A 16810-nucleotide genomic window follows, 5' to 3' on the forward strand; every position below is an offset into this window, starting at 1 on the left:
TAACACAAAGTTCGACAGAAGGTTATTTAGGATAGGCCAACGCCATTCTCCTTGATTATCCACCATGGAAAAAATGCTCTGACTTGGAATTAAATCCTTAATTGACTGATCCGTAATGTTTTTTTTTAATGAACCCAAATCACCGAGCCACGCATCGCGTCAAAAATCAATATTTCGACGATTTTCGATGTTCCATACTATGCTCTTTCGCACATCAGACGAAACCATGGAGATTGCTTTCCAAAGGCGAGAACAAACCTTACGGTCGATACACTCCAGAATTTTAGAACTCCATTTGTATTCATATTCTGCAAAAGTGTAAAGCCAGACCCTTGACCATTTCCTGTTTCTGGAGATTTACTCGAATCCATAGTTTTTCCTATCGTTTTCTCCTTATTTCCGCAACCATCCATGGTTCATACAAAGACTACTCTTTCTCTTCTACGTAAACATGCCCAGAATTTTCAACATTTCCTTCAACATTTTGTGAAATCCCTCCACAACTTTCTTTCGTGTGACCATAGATTTCACATTGAAAACAAATTCGCTGGAGGCCCTCATACTCGAGTTTCTGCAAGAATCCATCAATCCTTAAGCAAGAGATTAAAGGGTTGTTCAAGTTTACCAGCACCGCCAGCCAAGAAAATCGGTCTCTCTCGCCTGAATTAGTACTGTAATCTATCTTAACTACCTGTCCAATTACAACATCAATACAATGAAACAATGCCTTGGAATAGTAATGGTAAGGAATGCCCGACAAGTGAACCCAAACAATTACCTGCAAAGGATGTTTCTCCGAAGTTGAAAAGGAACGACTCCACGGTTACACAGTAAGATAATTGTCATATATGGTCCAAGGCCCCTCAGTTAGTACATGAATATAGTCATGTTCATTTTCAAATTTAACCAGGTAATATTCATTATCTAAATCAATCACTTGATATTGTCTCTATGATTGCCAAAGCACTCCAATTCGAGTTAAAAGCATTTTTATCCAGTAGCACATCCAAGTAAACATATTATTATTGATCGTCGCATGCTATGATCGATCCTACCATGGAATTTATAAAGCGAATTGAATCGATGGATATAAACCACTGTCATCCACAATGTATTCATCATCCAGCACAACCACCTTATCCATGGCCTGCAAAGAGACTACATCAGCGTTCTGTTTAGATGAACTCGTGAAAACATTAGCGTACGACTGTTTCCCAAAACCATGGTGATTAGTATCTCCAGCCCGTCCTTCATCCCACTATCCTCACCATCTTCAGAATTATCCTCCATTGTCTAAACCTCAATCCCATCCGTAAAGGTCTCCATAACTCCCTCATGATGTCCTTTATTTTTGAAATTTTCCGTTGCACGTTTCTCCTCTTCTAATTACGGAGAGCCCGATCTCTCCAACAAAGGAGACGCCACCACTTTGAGTTCCGAAACGATAGTATTACCCATCGGGGAGTGGGTCGTTGGAGGCAGAACCATCGACAGAATATTATTATTAAGGGGAAAACTAGGGTTTTTCATACCATTGATTTTTTTCTTAACATTTTAATATAAATCTTAACAAAAATTCTTCTTTATTTATATGTGAATCAGTACTAACAAGAATCTTAATTAACTCTTTTCAACCTACTCCAATAAATTATAATTGAGTCTTTATTTCAAATTTGAAAAAGAAAGTAGGAAAATGAAAGAAAAATGACAATTTAATGCTAAGTAAAAATATTTTGTCCAGCAAAATTTTATATTAGATAAAATAAAAGATCCATCATTCAACTAGATAAAAACAACCAGAAGATCCATTACAAAAGGATCAAACATCTTACCTATTCAAAGAATTTATACGGTGACAAATCTACCTAATTTAAAAAAAGAACACTAAAAACCAAACACCAAATAAATATAAAAACGACACAAATCAAATATTAAGATCATACTCCAGCGAAAACTAGCGACATTTATGACTAACACCATCCTCAACAACAACCATATGAAACACCAAGGGGTTCACACGAGATCAACTTAAACAAGTGCATCGACAATTGACTTGCTTTGGATATCCATATTTGGATTGCTTTAACCGTATAGAGACTCAAAATTCTGTCACTAAATATAATTGAAAACCACAAGAGGGTTACGAACGGTTCACAAGGTTTCCAACTACCATTTTATTAAACCTATATCAGAATAAACGTAGTAGTACGCCAAATATAAAGTTATCACCTCATAATTCACCAACTTAAAAGATTTCATTAAGACACTAACAGGTATAAGTAGACTCCATTATAGGTCCAAATTCATTACCTTATGAAACTCATAAAATATATCAGCCCCCACAGCTAGAAGAAAATGCTGTAACTAATATGGATATCCCAACGATCCATCCAACTCATAAGACTTCATAGCTTCCAAAATTTTCCTTAAGTAGTGCATGAAGATGAAAACCCCAAAACCCGGACAATTCATATGATCATAAACCACAATTTAACATCCTAATGTTTAGATTCAAATATACAATAATTTCCGGTTGTTAAGTCAAACGAACCAATGGAAAGCCCAAGAGGGGATGAATTGAAAATTAAAAGAATGATGAAAGTTTTTTTTGCAAGAAAATGAAAATTTTGATACAAACAATTTTAGAGTGATTCAACTTCTTAAATGAAGTCTACATCCACTACCTCAGCTTTCATACTAAGGATTTGAATAAATTCACTAATTTGCTCAAACCTTTTAGGAAAAACTTTACAACACACTTAGACTTATACCCCAAAGTCTCAAGTGTACAACCATTCCTAAGAACAAATTACAAATAGATTACTTTAAAAAACCCTTACAAGGTATGTGTTCGCACAATTCAGAATCACTAGAACAATTTAAGGAATGAAACAAAGAAGTATGAAAGTGTTCTTGAAAGAAAAAAATAATGTTTAAGAATATTGACTTGAATTTTTTACTCTTTGTGATTGCTTTGGCTTTCTCTATAATCTCTTATCTTCACATATGATTTGGAATCTTATTGTTAGACCCCTTCATTCAATTCTAGCTGTTTAGGTTGTTATGGGAGTTAATAGAGCCTTAATGATGAAATTCTTGTAATAAATGCTACCCAGACGCCTTGAGTATCGGTGCTTGGGCTTGAAGTATCAACATTGAATGCATTAAATAAAAAAATCTAGCCGTTTGTGAGAGGGGGTATCAATACTCCAACCTAAATATCAATACTGGTATCGATACTTGAGTAATATCGGTACAAAATTGTCTATTGGAATTTGTTTTTGGTGAGAGGGGGTATCAATACTCCAACATGAGTATCAATACTGGTATCGATACTTGAGTAATATCGGTACAAAATTGGCTACTGGAATTTTTTTTTGCAATACCACAAGAACAATATCAATATTTTTCTTGCAATATCGCTACAACAGGGTTAAAATTGATCTTGACTTGATTCAAATATGAAAACCTTTGTAAAAACATTTGAAAATTAATTCCAGTATGTGACTTGAATTTTCAATAGAGTAATGAGTAAAAATGGAGTTTTTGACCGTAATAAGAATTTCTATATTCGAAAGGTTGAATCAAATATAAGCTTGAAAATCGAATTAAAAATAATCTTAAAATTTCTTCAAAAATATTTATTTTTGGTTATATCAAAGCATAGTTCAACAATCCCCCCCTTTTGATATAAAACATTTTTTGAAGAATTTTAAGATTTTTAAAATTTTCTTGAAAATAAATACTCCCCTTTTCTCTAATATTTCTCCCCCTTTTTGTTAAATAAAAAAGTTTAAACAAGATAAAAATACAAGTTGTGAAGATCAAATTTGCCAAAAGAGGTTAGTTAACATAAATAATATTCTTAAGCAATTAACATAAAGAAAATCATGGCTCAAATATCAAATATTATAAACCATAACAAGCATCCAAAAAACTTAAATATCAAATAAAAGCATCCATGTGCTTAAAATATCTAAAAATATCAATAAAACATAAATAATAATCCAAAAAACACAAAATATTCAAATATAAAGAAAATCTCAAAATATCAAAGTTTGAAGACATATACCCAAATTCGAAAAATGAAAATATCCAACAAAGTCTAAATGCAAGATTGAACATGAACAATTATTAATAATTCAATAAGGAAAAACGATCAAACGTCCAACGGTGGAGGATCACAATCTAAAGACAGAGTATAAAAGGAAGCAAAGTCACGAGAAATAGCATCGATCCTATCTGTCAATGTGTCGAATCTAGCAGGAAAATCACATCGAGAGTCAACATACATCACCTCTAAAGACAATTATCTAGCAAAAATATTAGAAACCTGAGTCCCCAAATCTCTGAAGTGAGACTCTATGGTGGTAAACCACATGCCCATCGTCTCCATGAAAGTCTGGAAGTAAGGAGGAGTCGCACTCGCATCCTCACCACCGACTCGAGGAGGATCGATAGGAACTAAGTTCACTAGATCATTAATATCGCATATTAGATCATCATCCTGAGGTTGAGGTGCACCTGAGGTAGAGCCAATTAATTGCCTCCCTTTTCGTGTCCACGTCGTCCCAAGCTTTCCCCATCTGGATTTACGAAGAGATTTAAGATCAATGTAGAAGGATAAGGGTATAGCGGGATCTAGATCGACATTTATACCAACTTTGACAAAGATATGGCTAAAAAGACAATCATAAACTAAGGTATCAAATTTCTTAGATTGAAAGTTATTGATGATGTCGACAAGCTCACTAAAGACTATTTGGGGAAGATTGATTTGTTTATTATTTTGAAGATAATGAATCCACCAAATGTCTACGGTACAAAGGGTAAAAAACTTAACTTCGGATGGTTGAATCCACCAAGTGATAATAATATGCAAGACATGCTCATGAATATTTAAAGTGTTGACACTATGGCTGACCACATAAGGGGATTCAATAATATCTTTCTCGTTATATATACCCTTAACCTCTAGACCTAAGTCTCAGACTATGGAAGAGGAATCGATGTGAATGTATTGCTCCATGAGATAGGAGAGAATACTATCGATGACATTTTGAACTTCGTCAACAACACAACCAACATTTGAATAGAAGATAAGAACAAGATGCTGAAAGACAACGGGTTTGATTTTGAAGTTGTTTTCTAATTTCCATGATTTAAGAATCGGAAGATACTTAAATTTAAGTTCATTCATGGCGGAGAGGGAAGGAATGCACTCACCATAAAAGCTAAAGTCTCAAATAAATGAGTGTACCTATACCAAAGATTTTGGCGATCGTGTTCATTAAAATATGAGTTTTGGATTTTCAGCTCGTTTGGATTTTGAACAGGGTTAGGAATAGGATTTAGAAGTGAATTTTGAGGAAGAGATGCTTGGGGAAGTTGAGCTTGGGAAGTTTGGGGTCCTTTAGACAATTTTTTGGATAAATATCAAGATAATATAACCTAGACAAAGAAACAATATATTTGTTTGCTAAGATCAAACCCAAAACTCAATATGGATATACCAACGATCCATCCAACTCATAAAACTTCATAGCTTCCAAAATCTTCCTTAAGCAGTGGATGGAGATGAAAACCCCAAAACCCAAACAATTTATATGATCATAAACCACAAATTATAATCCTAATATTTAAATTCAAATACATAATCATCTCTAGTTGTTGAGTCATTCGAACTAATGAAAAGCCTAAGAAGGTGGGGTGAATTGGAAATTAAAAGAATGATGGAAACTTTTTGAAAGAAAATGAAAATTTTGACACAAATAATTTTAGAGTGGTTCAACTTCTTCAATGAAGTATACATCCACTACCTTAGCTTCCACACTAAGGATTTGAACAAATTCACTAATTTGTTCAAACCTTTTAGGACAATGTGTAACCTTACAAAAAATTTAGACTTATACCCCAAAGTCTCAAGTGTACAACCCTTCCTAAGAAGAAATTACAAAAAGAAAACTTTGAAAACCCTTACAAGGTTTTTTAAACTGATACTGCAAGAACAATACTGATATTGTTAATGTGGTACCACAAGAGGGTTACGAACGGTTCACAAGGTTTCCAACTACCATTTTATTAAACCTATATCAGAATAAACGTAGCAGTACGCCAAATATAAAGTTATCACCTCATAATTCATCAACTTAAAAGATTTTATTAAGACACTCGTAGGTTCAAATTCATTACCTTATGAAACTTATAAAATAAAATATATATGCCCCACACCTAGAAGAAAATGTTGTAACTAATATGGATATCCCAATGATCCATCCAACTCATAAGACTTCATAGCTTCCAAAATCTTCCTTAAGTAGTGGATGAAGATGAAAACCCCAAAACCCGAACAATTCTATGGTCATAAAACACAAATTAACATCCTAATATTTAGATTCAAATATACAATCATCTCCAATTGTTAAGTCAAACAAACCAATGAAAAGGCCAAGAGGGGGTGAATTGAAAATTAAAAGAATGATAAAAGTTTTTTGCAAGAAAATGAAAATTTTGAAAGAAAATGAAAATTTTGACACAAGCAATTTTAGAGTGGTTTAACTTCTTAAATGAAGTCTACATCCACTATCTTAGCTTCAACACTAAGGATTTGAACAAATTCACTAATTTGTTCAAACCTTTTAGGACAAACCCTATACACATTTAGACTTATACCCAAAGTCTCAAGTGTACAACCCTTCCTAAGAAGAAATTACAAATAGAGAACTTTGAAAAACCCTTACAAGGTATGTGTTCGCACAATTCAAAAGCACTAGAACACTTTAAGGAATGAAAGAAAGAAGTACAAAAGTTTTATTGAAAGTAAAAAGAATGTTTAAGAATATCGACTTGAATTTTTAACTATTTGTGATTGCTTTGGTTTTCTCTATAATATCTTATCTTCACATATGACATAGAATCTTGTTTTTATACCCCTTTATTCAATTCTAGTTGTTTGGGTTATTGCGAGAATTAATAGAATTGTTGGGATGGAATTTTCTGTAATAAATGATGCCCAGACGCCTTCAGTACTGATACTCGGGCTTGGAGTATCAGTACTGCCTATATTAAATACAAAAATATAGTCATTGGTGAGAGGGGAGTATTAGTACTCCAACATGAGTATCAATACTGGTATCGATACTTGATCAATATCGGTATAGAATTGGCTAGTCGAATTTTCTTTTGCCAAAATCATAAAGGGTGTATTGGCACCAGTAGTGGTACCACATTAACAATATCAGTACTGTTCTTGCAGTATCGGTAATGCAGGGTTGAAAATTGATTTTTGACTCGATTAAAATTCAAAATCCTTTGTAAAAACATTTGAAAATTAATTTGTATATGACTTGAATTTTCAAAAGAGTAAGGAGTAAAAATGGAGTGTTTGACCTTAAGAAGAATTTCTATATTCAAACGGTTGAATAGAATATAAGCTTGAAAATTGAATTAAAAGTAATCTTATTTTTTTAAAATATTTATTTTTGGTTATATCTAAATATTAAAGCATGGTTCAACACCGGTGCATATTAAAACTCCAGTGAATAAGCATTTTCATATGTTCCCCCACAAGAGTAAAAGATGACTCTCAACTCAAGGTTCACAATGAGCCGAATATCAGTAAGTAATAAAATAAATTAAATATTAAATTAAACAAAAATAACTACTTATTAAGGAAAGTATGGTCAAGGTAATTAAAAACCACTTTTCGAGGCCATTGAAAACTACATTCATTAAAAGCCTCAAAAATCTGAAAAGACTCTGAATTTCTTGAAAGATTATTCTATTGATCCTCAAATGATATAATATGTCAGTAAGGATCTGTGAACCATTCTTTTTAAAAATATGCATTTTACACTTCTAGCAAAGATTACTCAAAATTCATATAACTTCATTTCTCTATTGTATATCAAATTATCATTAGATAAAAAGACAATTACTTTCAGTTACGTTTATTGTTAATTTTAGACATTATATACAAATTTTTAAAATTGTTTAAGGATTTTTTAGTTGAGCCACTGCAGGTAGTCCTATAAACATTTTATTTCAAAGACTAGAGAGATTAAAACAATCTTTGAAGACACTAAATTTTACTTCTTATAAAGATATTTCTTACAGAATTAAATAAAGGAGAAAAGAGTTAGAAGATCTTCAAATTATTAATGGTCTCGAGAGTGTGCATTCTATTAAAAAAGTTGAAAGAGCATTTTATTTACAATTCAAATCAAAGCACCATATTCAAATAAAAAATAAAATAAAATAATTTTTTTTGCTCGACAAAAGATTTATTGATATTGAATAAACCTAAATCAAGTGCCTCGTTAAAAACCTCTCAAAATCTAATGGAAGAAAAGAGTACGCATAGCAAGGAGAACAAGCGGCAGGACAACATACACACAATGAAATTGAACTGCAAACACTCAAATCAAACTCTCATGTACTGAAAAAACCATCTACAAAGAACTACCAAATCCGACAGACCAAACGACATCAATAGCAAAATCAGCCTGAGTAAATACGGAGAATGCTTTTTGAGAAGATTGAGTTGCTTACAACGGAAACAATGCACCTCACTAATCAGACTTACTAACAATGTAACAGCCCTAGAAAAGAAACATCATCCACAACCCACTCAACTTACAGCAGCGATGCCTGAAACAACTAAAAAACAACACCAGTACTGATCAAACTACTGAACGATAAGAACCACACACAGAAACAACAATCAATCAAAGTCAATGCTCCACTAAAATCATCACACTCACACTCACCAAAAAGACTAAAAATAATAAGCTAGCAAGAACCTTACTATAGACTTCCACGATAATGCCCAAGACTTCTAGCCCACATCAAAGACTATAGAAATAAAAACAAATCAACCAGACCCTAAACATGGAAACAAGAATTCCAAATTTCCTTACCACCAAGCTTTAAATAGCTCATGCCTGCGCACACCATCATTCGCTAGCCAAAAAGCCATCCCAGCCCAATTATACGAGACCTGAAAATAATGCAAATGTTCAATCTTCTTCGAAAGCTCGTTAATATCCAAAAAACATACCACTAGTGCCACGGACGCTGTAATGGATTGTTAATCCAATTCATCACAGCTCTAGAATCTACTTCAACTAGTAATACAACCCTACCTAGGCACCCTGCATCAATGAAAGTTGTGAAAGTGATTTTAATTGCCAATACAGTAGCCAAATCTATGTTGTCACCAAAGGATGATCCTGTAAATAAAGCTCGGATTGTATCATCCGACATAGTCAAGTAACCCCCATAACCTGAAAGATTATCGATAAACCTTCCACACACTCTGAACCTTACATCATGCATAAACTATAATTTAGTTTTTCTCCGGTCCATAAGTTCCCTTTCTAATTCTTGCTCATCCCCTAAAATCTACGTGCCAAGATTCTTCCCGAGTTGTATTGTTTTCTTTACGTCCTTTATAATCGAATTCATTATCGACTTAAGATCAGAATCGGATAGGGTTTTGCCTAATAACTCTGATAACTCCATGTCCTTATTTAGGATTTTATTCCTCCTCAAAGCCCAACCCCTCTTCTTTCTATCTAATGCTGGTAGAGTTTTTTCCTGAATAGACAAAAGGGAGCCGTATTTCCTATCTTTGCGAGATCTCATGCCTTTGGGCATTTCTTGAAAAAATCATTAGGCTTATCTTCTTTACATCTCGACGGCCCTGTGAAAATATTGTCATTGGAATTTCTTGAAGATAACTCATCCTTTCATGAGGAAAGAAGCCCATATCACATATATCCTCCTTCCAAGCCCTAAAAGAGATTCTATAACTTGGCCCTATTAAGCCTTCATCTCCTAAAGCTTCAGTTTTTAATGGGCAACCCGACTCCCCACCCGTCTTGGATAGTGTTTTATTACCATATTTTTCAATCGAATTCCCACTACTAGAGACGATCACTTCCTCGGCCCATCTTGTATCTAGCCCGTCCAAACTAACCTTGACTTTATCCTTTGTCCTCTTTATGATCTCATGATTGCTATCAGCACGTAAAGGTTTCTGAGCTGTCATAATAATTCCTCCACCACTCAATTCTAATTCATTCAGTTAGCATGTTTTCTCAGTTGAATGATTGTCATCATTTTGTCGAAACGGTCTTTTACCCGATGGAAAAAGGTGATCCCGTTTTGAAAATAATTTTAGTGTGATAAAAACGTGGTTCGCGGAATCGCCATTAACATTTAATTATGGTGTGATTGGGCACTCAAAAATATATTTATCATTTAAATAAAATATTAATTTTAATTAAAACGACAAACTTGTGGTATGCGTTACCAAATTTTGAGTTTAGGAGTTGGTTACGTGTGAGGAAGGATTAGCACCCCACAATGCCCTAAATCGGTACCTAATCGATTAATTAATTGTCTTTGCAATAAAATGTACAAGTTCGAGTTTAACTTAATTTAAGATCTCCTAGAAATAATGTTCTTTGAAATTTTGGATGAAAAAAAAATATTTAATTATTTCCTATCGAGAAGAATCGATCTATCATACTTTGAAGCAATCGATTCTTACTCCAATCGAAATAAAGAAATATTGGAATTTCATTCTAAATTTCAAAATAATAATACCTAAAATAACGTTAAGATTGAAAACAATAATATTTAATTATTTCAGATCAAACATTATTATTTTAAAAACCCTTTGAAAACACATGCCAAAGTTAAATAAATAAATAAACATATCAAACAATTGATTAATTATTTATTTTACCAATATTTAATGAGAATAAGGATATTCAGTTAATTAAATATCGCTAGACGAGACCATAGATTCGATCTAACAGTCTTTTCTCGATGAATTTAATTAAAAGAATATGATATTTTTCTCAATTTCTGAATTTTAATAATAGATTCAATTTAAATGGTATCACTTAACGGGATAGACTTTCGTTTTAAAATTATCGAAAGTAACTTTCTTATAAGTTAAGACAGTTACTTTACTACAATATTAAAACGATCGAATATTACCCTTAATAAAATTATTTTGATTTGAGTCAATTAAAAGGATATCATGCAAATTAATTAAAATAGAACCTAGACCGATATGCATCAAATCATATATTTAGCATACCCTAAAAAATAATAATACAATTAATATATATACATATGTAAAAACAGTAGAATAAAAATATATTAAATATATATGTATAGTTCCAACAAAAAAGACAATGTGTAAAGGTTCAAATATATTAAGTATAGATATGCATATATTATTTAGTACACACATGAAATATGATAACAAAAATATATATGAAAAATATATTTACTATATATATATATATATGTAAAACCATAAATATGGGAATAAAAACATAACTTATATAAACGTAATATATATACACTAATATATCATGAAATTTAGGCATAATACAAGAAATGTATTTAAAATGTCTATAAAAAGTGAAACGAAAATTTAATTGAAAATTATATAAAAGGCGTTTTCTTCATATGGAAAGCATCTAATATAAAAATAAAAGTATAACCATATATAGTATATAAGAACATAAAAAAACAATCAATGATATATATATATATATTATATTCCATTAATATATAAAAAGAATAAAAATACACATAAGCATAACATATACACGTATCTTTATTATAACACATAAAAGCATATAAACAAATATAAACTAAGTAGTAAGCACACAATATATATATACGTATACTAACAAATTTATATGTCATTATTGCTTAATATTAAAAATAATAATTACATAATACATATTCAAACATGGAAACACTACTCATTTAAGTAAACATGTAATATAAATGGGATATTCAAACAACATAAATGCAACAATATATGTATATAAACAAGTCATTTATTAGGTAGAATTATAAAAGGCAGATTCATATTTATGCTTGATTTATGGCACTAAATAATTCTATCAAAAAACGTTTAAGCCAAACCAATAAATAATCAAGGGTTGAAATACAAGACATGTTAAAGTTAAAGGGACTAAAACGAGATTTTACCCAAATACATTAAGGCACATACGAAAATGGCTAAATTTTGAAATCAGTCCCTACAGGTGACTATTTTGTAAAACACGCGTAAACCTAGAGGGGTTTATGTTGTAGTTAACCCGTAAACTTTATCTATAAATACCATTCAATTGTTTTTTTTCATTTTTACACATTTGAGAGAAAAAAGAGACAGAGAGAGAGAGATAGAGAGGAGAAATCCTCTCCACTGGGCTCGGTCGGTCAACTGCCGGCCACCGTGAGTCAACGCCAGTCACCATCAGACCAGCGCTCCGGCCACCGCACACGGTGGCCGGAATTCTCAAAATCAACCAAATCGCCCCTTTTTTTTTATAGATCTAACCCCTTAGGTGTTTATCTTAGGCTAAAACACCCTAAAAACCACAAAACAAGCCCCAAATCGAGCTCTGACCCTTCGATTTTTATGCACTCCGGCTACCGTCCGATGAAGATTTGATGACTCAGGTAAATTCCTTCCTTTAAACTTCCTGTTTTCTCAATTTTTACATGCAAAGTTTCGGTCTTTTCGTTTTATTTATACAAGTTTTTATTTTTCATTCAAACATATGTATGAAAAATACGAAAATAAAATAAAGATGATACCTTTCAAATGCTATTGAAAACTATCTGATTTATTGCTTTGTATTTTGTTTCTAGAAAACTCCGAATGGGTCCAACTCCCTCTATTACATTGTTTCAACGAGATTTTATACCCGTTTTTTACAAGTCTAAAAATAGTAATCTATTTTTTTTTTGTGTTTGGTGATGATTCACGTATGGTATGGCCAACTCTGATTAGTTGCAGTGGCATGGGAGTGGTTGGCAGTAGTGGTGACTGTTGAGTGGTCTAAGCGGCGGTGGCATGAGTGGTACAAGTGGTGGTGGCTTGTTCTGGAAACCCTAGTAGGAATCAATATGGGATGTTGGATCTCTCCCAAATCTAACATCCAAGAGCTGTTGGACGCTGATGAAACATGAAGAAACCCTAATCAGATTGGGCTACTACAGTTGGGCTTCGGGTATAATTTGTAATTTGGGTTTGGGTTTTGGGCTCACCAAGCCTATTATTGTAAATCTGTAAAATAAAATATAATTATAAATAATAATAATATAAATAATGACAGAAAAATGAGTGTCAATAGTTGCCCCTCTTTGTCCATTCTTGTGTTAACAAGAATAGGGAAAGAAGGAAGAGACAAAACGTTTTTCGTCAGGTCAACCTCAAGGTTTGAAATATGATTAAGGAATCTGTTCCGTTGCTACTCAGGTAATATCAGATATGGGGATGATAGGGATTTGTTCTGCTTATTCTAAAGGAAATATCAGATCTGAAAGAAGATGTGACTCATTCCGTTGTTCTTCAGGGAAAATTGAATTGAGGCAGACTTGTTCCATTCACTCTGAAAGGAATATCAAATCTTGAAAAAGAAGAGACCTGTTCCGCTTACTCTGAAGGGAATATCAGATCTGAAGGAGTTTGATCTATTGAATCGAGGCAGACTTGTTCCACTTACTCTGAAAGGAATATCAAATCTTGGGAAAGAGAGACCTGTTCCGCTTACTCTGAAGGGAATATCATATCTGAAGGAGTTTGATTCCTTGAATCAGGGCAGACTTGTTCCACTTACTCTGAAGGGAATATCAAATCTTGGGAAAGAGAGACCTGTTCCGCTTACTCTGAAGGGAATATCAGATCTTGAAGGAGTTCGATTCCTTGAATCAGGGCAGACTTGTTCCACTTACTCTGAAGGGAATATCAAATCTTGGGAAAGAAAGACCTGTTCCGCTTACTCTGAAGGGAATATCAGATCTTGGGAAAGAGAGACCTGTTCCGCATTGCATAACCCTCATGCTAACACTAATTTCGGCTTCAGAATATTTGTCTTTTCCAAAAAAAATTGTACAATAATGCACAACAATCTTATGTTTCCCGAATTAATTTACATGTTTTCATTGTTAATTAGGATGCTTGCTACATGATTTTAACACAAAGAAATCATTTATTTATAAACAAAGAGTTTTTTTGCAAGTACATGACAAACTTTTTATTGAAATAATCAAAAGAGACTCAAGTAAATGTCTTTTGCTATCAATAGTGCGAATGCTTTTGAACTGGCACACCGTATAACAACTCGAGTGTACCTTCTATCAAAAGGAATTTAAGGATGATGACAATGCGCAAGGGTGTGAAATCCCCTTTGTACTACTAGATTCCCTTAATGTTGAATATCATTAATCTTCGGTCATCCAAGTCTTTTCAATTTCCAGCTCTAACCATGACCATCATTCATTCAGAATCTCCACCATGCACGAATTCTGAATTTACATAATTCTCAAGCCGCCCTTTGCGGGTTTTCAACTTGAGGCCTCCTTTGGTTTCAAGACGCTCTTTACAAGTTTTCATCTTGAACCCTCCTTTTTGTTTTTCATATTTTTTCTTTTTTCTTCTTTTCTTCAAGTAAAGTATTTCTTGACTGCATCAGCATTCACAGGGTTAGGTAATTCTGGTCCATCCATTTCAGTGAGAATCAAAGCTCCACCATAAAATTCTTTGTTTACCACATAAGGTCTTTCCCAATTGGGAATCCATTTACCTCAAAAATCTTTCTGAATTGGCAAAATCTTTCTTAGTACCAGATCTCCCTCCTGAAATTCTCATGGGTGAACCTTTTTGTTATGTGCCCTTATCATACGTTTCTTATACATTTGCCCATGACAAATAACTTTTAATATTTTTTCCTCAATCAGATTCAGCTGGTCATATCTAGCTTGCATCCATTCTGCTTCATCTAGCTTAACCTCTGATAGCACCCAAAGTGACGGAATCTCAACTTCGATGGGTAATACAGCCTCTATCCCATAGGCTAAGGAGAACGGAGTTGCTCCAGTTGGTGTCCTTACTGAAGTTCGATAAGTAAATAAAGCAAATGGTAAATTCTCATGCCAATCTCTATAAGTTTCAGTCATTTTCTATATGACTGATGCGATTCCAATCAGCGCTAACTTTCTTTTTGATCTGATTAAATCATTGAAGTTCACCAAGGCAGATTCAAAGGGAGTTCTACCTTACTTCATCCTATACCTGCTCATTTATGCACTATATTTTATCATATGTTTATAGTTACCTCTTAGGATATGCTTATCATATGATATCATTCATTGCATGAATTTGCATGAGTTTTATTAGTTGCATGACATTCATTGCATTTAATACGCATGTTGTTCATTAAAGCATGCATTGCATTTAAGCATGTATTTCATTTAGGGAAGTAGTTCATTTATGCATCTAGTTATTTAATAAACTAATTCATTCATGCATTTAGTTCATTGAATAATGTTAGTTAATTGAATAATGTTATTTCATTAATCAAACTAACTCTTAATTATCCCATGCATATTTACATGTTATGATTGAATAAAGTTTATCTTTATGTTTAGGTGCAATAGGGAAGCTGAACAGTCTCAACAGATGCAAGATTATCAGTCAGAATGTCTTCCAATTCTGGATTCGATACAGACGTGTTTGGGTCCAACAATCAATTGGACATTATTCCTCTATCTCTTAACTTTCCAAAGCCTTTTGAATCACCTCAATATGATATCAGGAGCATGAGATATGATCGATTTACTGAAGATAGTGCAGGCTGAAATTTTCATTACGGGAATTTCATGCATGGTTTATTTGGATGAGTTTGAGCCAAGGAAGAGTCCTTTTTTCTTCTACCAAGAGACAAGCAATTGAAGACTATCTTAATGCTTCTATTCAAAGCAATTCAAGGATGAATTCTTTTCATCTTTTCAAGGCTGTTCATATTATTGGAGAGACAATGCATTCAGTCCTTCATAATTCACCTATTCAAGTCTTATTTATCATTCTTTGAAGGCTATTCACATGCTACCAAGGAACAAGCAATGAAGGCTGATTTTATTTCATTTAATCATCAAATTAAGTGATAAAATCAGCAAGGAATTTGAAGAGACAAGCTGATTTGGACACGTAGGATGTCCACATTCATCCTATGACTTCATTTATCCTCTTTTCTTCCATTTGCAAGCCAAGCAAGGCAGCCCAAGAATCACCCTCCTTTTTGGACGAATTTAAGGCTGAAATTATCTCAAATTAAATCTTAATTCATCCATTTTCAATCTACATGGCCAGCCATCAAAGGATAAGAAGAATGACAAGTCATTTAATTGAATTGAATTCAATTGCATTTAGGTGATTATTTTATTTTAATTGTAAAAACTCTTCATATGGTGCCTATCAACACTATAAATAGGCACCTCCATTGCATTTTTACAATGAACTTTTTGCATAATATACTCTTTGAAAGGTTGCTTTCATTTTAGTTCTTGGATTAGAACTCTATCGGTTTTCTTGTCGGTCTTGAAGCCTTCATCCATTTCATCTTGTTATAGCGTTGGTTCCTAGCTCTACTATAGTTAGTGGGTTACGTTCCACCCTCTATCACTTCGATTCCATCTTTATTATATTGTTGGTTCCTAACTCATATATAGTTAAAGGGTCACAATCCATCATTTGAATTACAATCATTCTCCACGCCAACCATAAACATCATTCACCATTTTCATTACATCCATTCAACCACTATCTGTAACCCCCTCAGACCGATGTGGGTAACCCGATCCGATATGGAGTGTCACATTAGGGCCACCGGAGCAACCCACTGTAAAAATAGCGGAAAACTTAAAACTTTTTTGAAAACATGTAACATATAAAATCATTTATCAGTATTCAGAAATAAAATAGATTTTC

The sequence above is a fragment of the Hibiscus syriacus genome, unplaced genomic scaffold (assembly GCF_006381635.1).
Source record: "Hibiscus syriacus cultivar Baekdansim isolate YM2019G1 unplaced genomic scaffold, ASM638163v2 tig00005406_pilon, whole genome shotgun sequence".
In the NCBI taxonomy this organism is placed as follows: Eukaryota; Viridiplantae; Streptophyta; class Magnoliopsida; order Malvales; family Malvaceae; genus Hibiscus; species Hibiscus syriacus.